The sequence below is a fragment of the Bubalus kerabau genome, chromosome 11 (assembly GCF_029407905.1).
Source record: "Bubalus kerabau isolate K-KA32 ecotype Philippines breed swamp buffalo chromosome 11, PCC_UOA_SB_1v2, whole genome shotgun sequence".
Classification (NCBI taxonomy): domain Eukaryota; kingdom Metazoa; phylum Chordata; class Mammalia; order Artiodactyla; family Bovidae; genus Bubalus; species Bubalus kerabau.
Window position 1 is genome coordinate 94,427,381 of NC_073634.1, and position 13,464 is coordinate 94,440,844.

The 13,464-nt window shown below is 40.0% G+C and overlaps 1 long non-coding RNA gene across 1 annotated transcript; it reads left to right on the forward strand.

The window, feature by feature from the left end:
* Positions 1 to 865: 865 nt before the first annotated feature.
* LOC129622565 (uncharacterized) lies at positions 866 to 9,129 on the forward strand. The gene is made up of 3 exons (XR_008700065.1): positions 866 to 992; positions 1,323 to 1,395; positions 8,832 to 9,129. It is a non-coding gene; the product is annotated as an uncharacterized LOC129622565 (long non-coding RNA).
* The last annotated feature ends 4,335 nt before the right edge of the window (positions 9,130 to 13,464 follow it).

A 13,464-nucleotide genomic window follows, 5' to 3' on the forward strand; every position in this document is an offset into this window, starting at 1 on the left:
TGCAGTTTACAACAGCTTGCTGCTTCTGCTGCAAAGTTGCTTCAGTCATGTACGACTCTGTGAGGCCCTATGGACAGCAGCCCACCAGGCTCCTCTGTCCACAGGATTTTCTAAGCAAGAATACTGGAGTGGGTTGCCATTTCCTTCTCCCTTACAACAGCTTAATTGTCCGCAAAGCTGTTTAAAGGGATTGGAATCAGTCCTTCTTTCCGTCCCTAGCAAAGCTACTTTCTAACAAGCGACCTGGGATGAATTGCTGGATGTTTCAAGGTTCAATTTCTTCATCTGTGAAACAGGGTGATTTGCAGGAATGACTTTGCAGGCAGTGTTTTGCTGGAGTCCAGCTTCTGGATGCTCCCAGAGCCACCATGTGCATCTCTTCCAGACTGCCTTCTGTGATGTCACACCAGGAGCTGGAACTTTGCCCATGCTTGGGATTTTCATACCATAGAAATTGGCAGATACTAATTTTTTTCTAAAGATGTAGTTAAACATTTGCCTGATTTAAAGGTTGTGATAAGTTATAAATTATGAAGATTTAGCCAGGTTTAATGATTTATGTGCCTGGTCACTCAGTCATGTCTGGCTCTTTGCAACCCCACGGATTGTAGCCCACCAGGCTCCTCGGCCCATGGGGATTCTCTAGGCAAGAATACTGGAGTGGGTTGCCATGCCCTCCTCCAGGGTTTCTTCCCAACCCAGGGATTGAACCCAGGTCTCTCACATTGCAGGCGGATTCTTTACCAGCTGAGCTACAGCTGCCACTTTTTGCTCTGATGAAATTAACACTCGTTCTCCTCTTCTCTAAACAACCTTCAGGTTTTAGCCTGACAGCTATATAGCTATCACTAAAGAGAAACCAAAAGGATTTAAGTCAAGGAGAAAAAACATACAAGAAAAATCTCAGCTGCACACTTAATGTGTATCTGATGTGACCACAAAAAAATTTTGGCCCTGCCTAATCTGTGTTTCCTCATCTGAGAAATAAATAGGTAAATACTTGCTCACAAAGTTTGTGTAAAGAAAACTGAGAAAGCAAAATTAAAGGTCCTAGCTTGCAAAGCATTTAAGGAAGACAATTTAATTTCCCTGTCTTTTTGATCTGGAGATTCCAGGAACTTCAAACAACTATAATGACAAAATACAATGCATTCCATGGTACTCAAATCCCAGAGATGCTTGTTAGGATGCCACATGTGTGTGCTTAGTCACTAAGTTATGTCCTACGCTTTGCGACCCCATGGACTGTAGCCCACCAGGCTCCTCTGTTCATGGGATCTCCAGGCAAGAATACTGGAGTGGGTTGCTATTTCTTCCTCCAGGGCCTCTTCCCAACCCAGGGATGGAACCCCAGTCTCCAGGAAACATCACAGCTCTCAGGTGACTGTTGTTCAGGTAAGTACTCTGTTCACTTGCTGCTGCTGCTAAGTCGCTTCAGTCGTGTTCAACTCTGTGCGACCCCATAGACAGCAGCCCACCAGGCTCCCCAGTCCCTGGGATTCTTCAGGCAAGAACACTGGAGTGGGTTGCCATTTCCCTCTCCAATGCATGAAAGTGAAAAGTGAAAGTGAAGTTGCTTAGTCGTGCCAGACTCTTAGCAACCCCATGGACTGCAGCCCACCAGGCTCCTCCGTCCATGGGATTCTCCAGGCAAGAGTACTGGAGTGGGGTGCCATTGCCTTCTCCGACTGCAAATATGAGGCAGTGCTAAGCAGACAAAACATCAGATAAGACTTCCCTGAAGAGAGGAAGTGTTTGGAGAAAAATTTAACTCTTAACCTGCCGGATAACCACTTTACACACAGTAATAAAAAAAAAACAATCAAATACTGGCTATTATGACTTAATTACAATAGAAAGAAATTTAAATTTGCTTGTCAGTGATGCAAAAGATGGTGTTATGGTCTTTGGTAAATAAAACTCCATTCATCAGAAGAATATGCTCTGTAAATACTGAATGGAAACTAATCAGTGATTTCCGGGGTACATGTTGCTTTAGGTTAAATATCTTTCATAATAGTAATTTGAGCTTGTAATTTTTTTGCCCCGACTTGCAAAATATGTGTTCTGTTTGCAGATGAAGTCCTAGATGTGCATAGAACAGTCATCTTATGTATAATCCCCGGACTGTTTTAAATTTTAGTTTGGGTCTTACGTACTGTGACCCAGCCCACCCACTGCTTATTCGTCAAGGGCTATTTACAGAAAAATAAGGGGCTACAGAGAATATACATCCTGTTGGAAATTTGTAATAAAACAATGTAATTTACAAAGCCCTTTTCTCTTATGAAGGCATTTGGGCAGCAACATAATGAAAAGACTGCATTAAAATTAAGAGAATATATTTTCTAATCTCATTTTAAAAGTTAGCTGAGATCTTAACATAATATGTGTTATTTTTATAGTTTTTCTATTCTTGTTTTTCTTCATACATTCTATAGTCTCCTCAATGACTTCTAGTCATTTCTTTGTACTGTTAAATGTAAAGTGTTTCTAAATGTCTACATAAAGGACTGTTTGAGAAGGGTCACGCCATGCAGTAAATGACCATTCATACGTCAAGTAAGGATTGAACTGAACCCTACTGCTTAACTTGAAAAACCATCAAGAGAGGTATTTCTTTTTTTCATTTTGCCCAAACAAGTTGAAAAAAGAAAAAATCAAATTGATTTATATAAATCCTAAAGTCACTCATTTATTTCCCATTGTATATACCCTTAACTGAGCCCCACCCCAACTCCCAATTCCCAAAGGACAGCATCCAGAAGGTTCATGACCTCTTTCTGAGCCCCAGGGAGAATCCAGTGCAGGCACGTAACATCACAGTAACTGTTACAAGGAAAAACTATGAAAGATATTGTTTAAAGTCATATTAAATAAAAACATGTTATTTAAAATTAGAAGTCACTTAGGAATCTGCACAAGAAATAGAAAACACTACAGGGATTTAAATAGAAAATAATGATCTTAGAAAAAAATGTGGTCGTTCAAAAAACGTTTTGGAAAAAAGTTTGGTGAGTTTCCAGGAATGAATTTCAGAGTGAGAAACACACCCGTGATCTCATTCAGGGAGCCCACTGCAAGAATGTTCAAAGACCCACATCAGAGCTCTGATCTGGGAAACTGGGCGCTAGACACCAGCAGTGTGCCCCGCTGGGGTCACTGGAGCAGCTGCCTCTGGTCACTGGGATGCTTGAGTGTGACATCCATCGCATGCCCTGCAGAAAGAGTGCTCACCTCGACAATGCTGCTAAACTCTCAGAAGCAGCTCAAGGCGGCAGGGAGACACCTCCACTTCCTTACTTCTGTGTTCCGCTTTGTGAGAGCATCCGGAACTCAGCTGCAAAGGGAACTGAGAGTCCAGTTTTTGGCTTCCTAATCTTTGCAGTAACCAGCAGGATGGGAATGGAAGGGACTGGAATTAATTAGTTGATGCATAGCTTCCACACACCATTTCTCTGGTTCAGCACATGAGCATTCACATGTATCAGGTCTAATCTTCACAAACCTCCCTGTACTTGGAAACATACCCTAGATATTCAGTTCAGTTCAGTCGTTCAGTCGTTTCTGACTCTGTGACTTTGTGGACTGCAGCATTCCAGCCTTCCCTGTCCATCACCAACACCTGGAGCTTGCCCAGATACTGGGAATGAGGAAATGAGATTTGGCAAAAAAGAAGGTGGGGAGATTATGCTTACTGAACACCTACCTATGCCAGACACAGTTCTAGATGCTTTATATCCATTAAAAATCACAAGGATTTCCTTAATCCTTCTAATAGTTTAATAGTTATAAAATAGCAAGATTATACAGATGATACTGAGGCTGAAAGAGGTAAAATATAGTTACCTGTGTAACAGACAAGTGGAAAATTTGCCATTCAAATCCTTGTTGTCTGACAGTAAAACCCATAATCTTTTCATCAATACGTTTTTAAAGATACTTTAAAAAATGCCATTGTTGTTTCCTTTGTTGTTAAGCATAGCATGAAGTGATCAAAATAACACATTGATTTATTGATAATAACTTCCTGAATAACTGCTCTTGAGTAAGAACATGGCTTTGTTCATTGATGGTTAATTCCCCTCTAGTCTAGAAAACACATTGTCTAAATAAATTGTGTACGTGGGATCATAATTTTTATACAAATACACACATGTTGCAGCATGTGTTCTCCTGCCATTTTATCTTATACTCTGAGAATTGTTGCTGTTGCTTAGTCACTAAATTGTGTCCAACTCTTTTTTGACCCCATGGACTGCAGCCCACCAAGCTCCTCTGTCCATGGGATTTCCCAGGCAAAACCACTGGAGTAGGTAGGCATTTTCTTCTCCAGGGAATCTTCCCAACCCAGGGATCAAACCCGCATCTCCAGCTTTGCAGGCAGGGTCTTTATGAGCTACCTAGGAAGCCCATACACTGAGAATAGTAACTTTTAAAATATTGTCTTTATCTTACCAGTAATTCTCAATTTTTTACAGCAACTAAGTAGAGTTAGATTATTGAAGTCCAGGAATATATGTGCTAGATTTTATGTGGCTGAAGAATAATTTTATTTCAACAGCATCATTCTTACAGTGAGAAATGACTCTTCCAACCCTGATGGCAGAAGACTGAGAATGAGGAAATGTGACTTTATCTTGATAACACACGTCTGACTTACAGAGAGAACAATATAAATACCTAAGTACCTCTTATTCTAAGAAGGCATCCGCATCATTTCCTTTCTGGCCCTTGTGGGCTCAGCACATAGGTTTAGTGGTGATACAAGTATGTGTGTGTGCGTATAGTCGTGTCTGACTCTGTGACCTCATGGACTGAAGCTCACCAGGCTCCTCTGTCCATGGGATTTTCCAGGCAAGAATACTGGAGTGGGCTGCCATTTCCTTCTCTAGGTGATCTTCCTGATGCAGGGATCAAACCTGCATCTCCTACATTGACAGGCGGGTTTTTTACCACTGAGCCACCAGAGAAGGTCTTCAAAAGAATATAGATGAGATTAATGGGTTGAGGCTTTTAGCCTCTATAAAAAAATTTAAACAAACAAATAAACCAAAAGCAAAATTTGACAACTGACTGGGGATTTTATCTGGAAGGCCAGGACCCACGAACACTATACTCTGACAAGACAGTATTTTTGTGAAACAGCAAAGGTGAATGACCCATGAAATATGCAGTCTGGACTGGCAGGAGCCCAGAGACCTGGCTGAGAAGATATTAACACCCCTTTCCCAGGCAAGCTGCCAACTGAGTCTAACAAGGAAAACTTTTTTTTTCCTTTTCAGTTTCATTATAGAGCAGAACTAGTCACCACATTGACAACTAGTAACAGCCTGTTTTCCTGATAACTAGCCTAGGTGTTAAGTTAGAGATGTCTAATCATAAAAGCAGGTAGTTGTATCATGGGATAAAGATGGGCAATACCTGTAGCTACACAGGACGTGGTACCAGACCACGCCCGATTGCAGAGAACAGAAGCAACCTGAGTTTTAATTCCAAGCACCTTTTCTTGCACAAAGATTGAAGATCTGTTTTTCCTTGGGATGAAGCTTTGTTTTATGTTCTTCTGTTCCCTACCACCACCCACCTCAGCCCCACAGCATGCTCCAAAAAATTCTTTGCCATAAGAAGTTCAGTGTTCTTATGCATGCAGTTTTGGAAATAATTAAGGCATGTTGTCTTAAGGTTCTCCAGAGACATGAAAGCTTGAACATATGTATATATGTGAAGAGAGGGCTCCTAGGTGGCACAGTGGTAAAGAATCCATCTGCCAATGCAGAAGACCCAGGTTCAGTCACTGGGTTGGGAAGATCTCCTGGAGAAGGAAATGGCAACCCACTCCAGTATTCTTTCTTACCTGGAGAATCCCACGGACAGGGGAGCCTGGTGGGCTACAGTCCATGGGGTCACAAAGAGTCGGACAATACTTAGCGACTAAGTGCATACACACAGATGTATGTGAATGAAGGGGAGAGGCTGACTTTAACAAATTGGCTCTCATGATTATGGAGATGGGCAAGTCCAAGTTCTGTAGGGTGGTCCAGCAGACTGGAAACCCCGGACAGCAGTGATGTTGTTTCAGGCAGAATCCCTCCTTGCTGGTGGGAGAAGGGGGTCAGTCTGTTCTGTTTGAGCCCATAACTGATTGGATGGGTCCCCCCACACACCATAGAGTGCAATCTGCTTTACACAAAGCTCACCAATTTAAATGTTAATCATGTTCAAAACACCCTCGCAGAAATGTCCAGACTAATGTTTCACCAAATATCTGGGCATCGTGGCCCAGCCAAGCTGACACATAAAATTACCCACCACACATGCTACCAATAAGAATATTTTTGATAGTAAAACTGGGTTAGAGTAATATTTGGATGAAAAAGTAGCTACTTTAGGGTAAAATGAAAATATATGCAAAAGGAATTAGCACATTCCTTGGATTATTGAACCCAGTGAGAAATAGAGCAGTGGTTGGTAGCTGGGTCACCATGCTGGCAAGCAAAATCGGTACCATGTTCATCAAGCTGTTGACTGGAAAAAATGAAGAAAAAATCATGAAATACTATATAAAAAATAGAGTTTATTTTTTTAAAAGAGCTCATTAGGCAAGAATGCTTTATTTAAATAGAAAAGATTAAAATCTTGTTTCTTTAAACCCTTTTCAAACTGCCCTGAACTTTTTTGGACCTTCTGTAACTGACGCTATTTTTATAGACTCATTCCACAGAGCTAGCAGAAGAGAAATATAGTTATGTAAATACAGAGTCAAGGTAGTGAAAATTGTTGACTGTGAACATTGAACAGCCTTACATAATACATAAGCTGAATCCCTGCTTCCTATAAATGAAGAGTAAAAAGCCCATACAGGTGAAATGACTTACTTTAGGTTATATAACCAGATAATTTTAATTATACTGATTTCTAGCTTGTACTTTCTTCATTAAACCTGAGTTTTTACAAATAAATCTCCAAATAGAGTATTTTTAAATAATAATTCAGACACTATTCTAGGTAAATTGATTGAAGGAACCTATATCATTGCCTCTCCTGCCCTGATACCTGACAAAATGAATAAAAGTCAAACCAACAGGATCCAGTAAAATACTATAAGAAAATGAAGGGAGTAGAAATCAATGATCTTTAGAAACAAGAAGAAACAATTTTGATGTGGCTCAGTATTATTTCTTCCTTCTCCCATTTTAAAAAGCTATTCTTTTGGAAAGATAAAATGTAAAAAATCTTGAACTTTGAAAGACAGGGGAAAGGAAGAGAAGTAAAGGAAGGAAGAGGAAGAAGCAAAAGAAGGGAAGAAGAAGGGGGAGGGGAGGAGGCGGGGAGGGGAAGGGGAAGAAGAGGAGGATTCCAAGCACCAAACTTTTCCCTTGAGAAGTTCAGATGAGGTAGGAACTACCTGAGAGCCTTATTCCTTGCCAGGTCATCTAGCTGAAATGGGAAATAATCAAAACTCTGAAGGTATTCTCATGGGCTTAGGTGATGCTCACAACTCTGAGGATTGAATTTTGACAAAATGTATTGAAAAGAATCTCAGAGGGAGAAAGTAGAGCTATATACTATCAAGAGCTGCTGCTCAGAGTGCCACCCTTAGCCCCTTCAAGTGTGAATTGAGAGGGAACCAGAAAATGATGAGGAAAAGGAGAACTGCACCATATCAAAGAATGGCCAGAGAAGGCTAGGCACATGAAATGACCATACGCACACTGGCCAGAGAGGAAACAGAGTGTATTTGTTTTATTTAGCTAAATGCCTGGAGTCTCTCCCAATTGATGCTTTTAATTTGGTTCCCACTCCTGTAGTTCTTATACTGCCAGAATTTTTCCTCTAAACATTTAAATTATTAGGTGCTTTACTATCCTAGAACTACAATCTTCAATCAGCAAATCAGACCCTAAATAACCCAGATGGGGACCACAGAGGATGAGATGGTTGGATGGCATCACCGACTCAATGGACATGAGTTTGAGTAAATTCTAGGAGTTGGTGATGGACAGGGAGGCCTGGCGTGCTGCAGTCCATGGGGTTGCAAAGTCAGACAGGACTGAGCGACTGAACTGACTGACAATTTTCATACATTTTGCTGGTAAAGTTTTAAGCCCCTACCACTCCAACACACATACATATACACTCACACATAACACACACACACTCACAAATACACACATATATACACTCATGCATAACACACACACGTACACACACACATACATATATGCACATGCACACACATAGACTCATACACACACTCACACACTCCACTCCCATCATGGTCACATGTATTGGCAGTGCCTTCAGAACAGAAACCACAGCTTCATAATTGTTACCTTTTCTACTTGGTGGTTTTTCAAATTATGCCTTCCTCTATCTTGGGTATGCTTTTGGAATTTTACCAGTTACTGTAAATCAACAGGTTGGTATTTTTTTTAATACACTTGGAAAATTCCAGCCAAGATTCTTTCAATCATTTTTATGCCTCATTTCTCTAGGATGGTAATTTGAATTTGTTAGGCAACTTCCAATTCTTTCTTGAAGTTCTCCCTTTCTTCACTCATTTTACCTATCTTTTTAACATCTGGGTTACTTGGGGTCTGACTTGCTGATTCACTGATTTTTCTCTTAGCTAGGAGCTACATTGTATTTCTTCTTCATATTTCTCAAAAGTCTTGATCCCATGCTGGACCTTATCTCTGAAAGTACAGTAGAATTAGCAGCAAGAAAAAGCATTGAAATTGTTAGCAATATGCATATTTTAATGATCTTTATCATTCATTCAATGGACATTTATTTAAACCTCATGATGTGAAATTCTCTTCATATAGCAACACTCCAGCTGTTCAATGTCCATTGTCAGAAATGAGAGTCTCAGGACTCCCCTGGTAGTCCTGTGGTTACAAATCCGCCCGCCAATGCAGAAGACATGGGTTCAATCCCTGGTCCAGGAAGATCCCCCCTGCCTCGGGGCAGCTAAGCCTGTGCATCATAGCTACTGAATCCACATGCCCTAGAGCCTGTTCTCCACGACAAAAGGAGCCACCACAATGAGAAGCCCTTCCACCGCAAGGAGGAGTAGTCCCTGCTCTCCATAACTAGAGAAAGCCCACACCCAGCAACGAAGATCCAACATAGCCAAAAATAAATAAATAAAACTTAAAAAAAAAGGAACTATGGACTCCAAAGAAATTATTAAAAAGCAAAGAAATGCATGTCTCCAGTGCAGGTGAACAAGGAGCTGCAAATGCCTTAGGGGGGACTTCAGAGACTCAGAGGAAATTATGTAGCAGTTGTTTGAGTGCATCAACATTCCTGTGTATCATCACCAGCTTACTGGTGTCCGACTCTTTGCGACACCATGGACTGTAGCCCACCAGGCTCCTCCATCCATAGGGATTCTTCAGGCAAGAATACTGGAGTGGGTTGCCATGCCCTCCTCCAAGGGAATCTTCCCCACCCAGGTATCAAACTCAGGTCTCCTGCATTGCAGGTGCATTCTTTACTGTCTGAGCCACCAGGGAAGCCCAAGAATACTGGAGTGGGTAGTCTGTCCCTTCTCCAGGGGATCTTCCCCACCCAGGAATCAACCAGGGGTCTCCTGCATTGCAGGTGGATTCTTTACCAACTGAGCTACCAGGGAAGCCCCTTTCAAGCGTCAGGCTATCTTAAATCAGGAAGCACCTCCACATAAAACTGTATTTAGGTGTATAATTCACAAAATGTGAGAAAGACACATTTAGTACTACCTCTACCCTGAACTCTGGTTGTAGGGAGCAGGGTTCTTTAAGGAAGAAATCATTGATATCAGCAATGTTTTGTTAAAAGTTAGACTGTCCCAGGACTTCCCTAGTGGTCTAGTGGTTGGAAATCCACTTGCCAATGCAGAGGACATGGTTTTGATCCCAGCTCAAGGACGGTTCCACATGCTGTGGGGCAAATAAGCCCATAGCTACTGAGCCCACACACCACAACTGCTGAAGTCCATGGGCTCCAGAGTCCACGGGCCACAACTACCGAAGCCTGTGTGCCCTAGAGCCCCTTCTCCACAACAAGAGAAGCCATGGTGATGAGAAGCCTGCTCACCCCAACTAGAAAGTAGTCCCCACTCGCTGCAACTAAAGAAAGCCCATATGCAGCAACGAAGACCCAGGGCAGCCAAGCTTAAATAACATTAAAATATTTTTAAAGTTAGATGTGTCCCCATTTGTGTGGAAAGTAAAATTCAATTTCCTATTAAAAAATGCCCAAAATATTTCAATAAATTTATATTTTTTGTCTATAGTATTAAGAGTTGAGGTGTTTTACTACTAAAACCAGAGACTAAAAAGAAAAAAAAAATCAAAATCTGTCCTGTAGATCAACACTTTAGCTTTCACAGATTTCAAGGGATCTTTAATCCAAAGAAGCAATCTAAGTAGGAACAGAGTACCATTTTATGATGAATCCATAAAAATAAATCTCTAGTATGTTTGCATGATTGGACACTGGGCTTTTCCTTAAACTCCAAAATCAAATGGTAGGTCTTATGATACTGTTCAACCTCATGAGAAAAGAAGAACAAACAGAAGCAAAGAGAAAATGAAAAATGACTTTCGGTAGAAACCAGTTCATAGTCTACCAGCTATTAAAGTAACTCTACCTTTTATTTTCCCTAAATTTCTCTTTTATACATTTACCTACCTAGTATCTATCTACCTAGTATTAATAATCTGAAATTTATATTATATTTTTCTTTAATCGGTTTACTCAAAAATTTTCCAATCAAAACCAAACTAACTCTTTATTAAAAATCTAGGAGATGAAGTACACTTTAATGACTTTTACCTAAAAGTATTATAAGATAGTTCAAAATTTGTTAAAATCAAAAGTGCTATGAATTTTGATTTGTACAGTGATACTAAAGGTAATGAGTACTTTGTGAAAGTGCTTGTATATAGATATAAAACTGCCTTTCCAAAATACTTTTTACTCAGACCTGACAATGTTTTGCTATTTATATGATGTTTACAGAGAAAGTCTTAACTTACATATTAATATAGAATTAGGTTGACACATATGAAACACATTTTAATGCATATTCTAATTTCAAGGAGGATAGAAGAATCATTATTTTCTAGGCAAACAAAAGTACTTTTCCAAGATTTCCCATTATTTTAAACAAGGAAAGATTCTGTCAAACTTAAGGAATGTTTCTCAAAGCATAGATAGACATGGCAGATGTCATTCATGTTCAAGGAAGGTGTGAGTTTAACAAATTACCAAAATAGCACCCTGTTTGAGTATGTTATGTGTATAAAATGCATAGACAGTGATAATAGTGTCTGAAGAATTTTATCAACAGTCTGAGTTGAAGCAAATGCTTCACATATTGTTATCTCAAGAAAACAGAAGTAAACCCTTCTGAAATTAACTTGCCTTCACATGCATTGAGCAGTATGTGTATTGGAGAATGAGGAGGACTTGTCTACATCTTGTCTTTCTGTATTAGTGGGGTCTGTTTACTTGGAGACACAGTCATGCCAATCAAACGTGTCTGTCGTTCAAGTCACCGTGAAAGAAGAATTGCAGTTGCTCACTTTGTACTCAGAAATCATCTCTGTGGTGCCAGCTTCTGAAAGAAGCAGACTAGGTTTTTGGCTTATTCCAAAGACAGCAATTGTTCAAAGAAAAACTTTAATGCAAAGCATTTAGGGTAATGTTATGTAAATAAGCAGTAAGACTGGAGCCCTGGCTCTTTTTCTCTTCATTTCCTTAGCTCTGTGATTTTCGCCTTGAAAGTTTTTACTTCAAGTTTCATATAGCCTCATTATTTTTCCTTGGCATTTTCTTTAAAACACACAGCAGCTGCCCAATATTGATAACTCTAAGAGGGATAGACTATATACTACATTGCCATGGCTTCAATCTAAATGGACCATATATAGAAACTCTGCATTTGCACTATTTATGTTGCAAAATCTTCACCTCTATTTTATATTTTAAAAATTCAGGGTCTAAAATCTCTATACAGTAAGTCTCTCAGAGTGTCTTTATTCTAATGTAATAATCTCCACATTTAGTATATTACAATTGAATTGGATGATAAAATTTCAGTCTCAGAAATGATTAATAAGTAGTCAAGACGGGTCTAAAAAAAATTCTTCCCCAATAATGTCATTCTTTTTTTTTAAAGTTCTTATGTCTTTCAAAATAAATCCAAACTGTCCATTGAGATCTTATTAAGAAAACCATATCAAGAAAGGGACAGAATTGCCAAGCATAAAATTATGGGTGACATCACAAAAGAAAAAGGAAATGATATAAATTTCCAAAGTGAAATCAGGAATAAGATTCATTTAATAGAAACAACATAAATGAATAAGGAAGACCTGGGGAATATCTGCAACAAGTATTCAGAGAGAAATTGTTTTTTCTTTTTTTTTTTAATTGCTCTTAAAAGGAAACACACACAAATGCTAATAAAAAAATGGAAAAGTGGACAAATGAGATGTCCAGCCAGTTTACAACAGAACAGGAAGTACAAAAAGTAGGTGTATAAAATCCTACAAAGTCATCAATATTCAATGCCCTCTAAGACAAAACACTGTTAGCCACCGGACACCATCGTCCCTGTCAGTGAGACCATCAGAATGATTTCTATATCCTTCTAGAGGAAAGTTGCTGATGAATATTACGAGCTTACCAAGATCATCCTGAATACTCGTGGTTTTACATAATCCACATAACAACTCTGTGAGTTACTGACAATCTTGCCTTTGTTGTACCTGTGAGGCAACAGACACAGAGATGGTTAAATTGTTTTCCAAGTCACAGGAGAAGGGGGCCGACAGCAGGGACAAAGCTGGGATTTAAATACGAGTCCTTGATTCCAGAACTCATGCTCTAAATTCCATGCTCAAATGCCTCTGAGAAGAAACAGGAATTTGGGAGCAGGCTGGGGACAGTGGACTAGAGTCAGACAGAAGGGCTTTTCAGAGATGGGCATCTCTCAGAAAAATCAGACAAGACAGAAGCGCTTCACTGGGCTTTATGAGACAGTCAGTGGCTGCAAATGCCCAACCCAATCCACTTTTACTGACATGCAGTTTAATTTTCAGTTTTAAGAGTTTGCATTGTTTTCGATCTCAGGTGTTGCCCTAACAGCCACGTTCTTTTATTAACAATGCTAACAATGCTCTACAGAATGAAGGAATGGGAGATGTGCTTGCTTACCACATCAATTTCATCAAGGCTTTCAGTTCAGTTCAGTCACTCAGTCATGTTCGACTCTTTGCAACCCCATGGACTGCAGCACGCCAGGCCTCCCTGTCCATCACCAACTCCCGAAGCTTACTCAAACCCATGCCCATTGAGTCGGTGATGCCATCCAACCATCTCATCCTCTGTCGTTCCCTCCTCCTCCCACCTTCAATCTTTCCCAGCATCAGGGTCTTTTCAAATGAGTCAGTTCTTTGCATCAGC